The 545-nt window shown below is 50.5% G+C and overlaps 1 pseudogene; it reads left to right on the top strand.

The window, feature by feature from the left end:
• Position 1: 1 nt before the first annotated feature.
• LOC116184928 lies at positions 2-539 on the top strand (annotated as a pseudogene).
• Positions 540-545: the final 6 nt, after the last annotated feature.

Here is a 545-nt window from a genome sequence, read left to right as displayed (position 1 = left end):
GACGGCGATATTCATTCGCCGTCTCTCCGGCTCTCGTGGACCTACTTTGTACACGCACACGTGCACGATACCTTGTTGCACGTGCACGCGATCGTTCACGCTTAAGAGGGGAGGCAGCGTGTGCGCGAGAATGCACGCCACTCGCTGTACCATATCCCTCTCTCGTCGGCTCGACGCTCCTCTCGCTACTCTCTCTCGCTACTTCCCTGCCTCTTCTGCCCCTCAATGCACTCACTCTTTCTTTCTCCAACGAGACGAAACGACCTTCCCTCTTTTTTCCACGCGTTTTTCCCTCGGCCTTTCGCATCTCTCCCATCCTTTTAATCCGCTTCACCTTCTATACCCTATTTCATGCTCTCTCTGTTTCTCTCTTTCTTTCTCCTCATTGCCGTTTCTTTTTCTCTTTCTTTTTTTCTCCTTATTTCTTGCAGTTTCACCAATGGATCCACCCGTTCCATCGTAGAGATTTTCAACCTTTCTTCGCAACCGTACTTTATATCCTTTGGCTTCTCCTCCTCCTCCTCCTCCTTCTTCCCCATCTCCTT

This window comes from Apis dorsata, unplaced genomic scaffold (assembly GCF_000469605.1).
Source record: "Apis dorsata unplaced genomic scaffold, Apis dorsata 1.3 scaffold_74, whole genome shotgun sequence".
NCBI classification, from domain to species: domain Eukaryota; kingdom Metazoa; phylum Arthropoda; class Insecta; order Hymenoptera; family Apidae; genus Apis; species Apis dorsata.
This window is presented reverse-complemented; position numbering and strand designations above follow the sequence as displayed.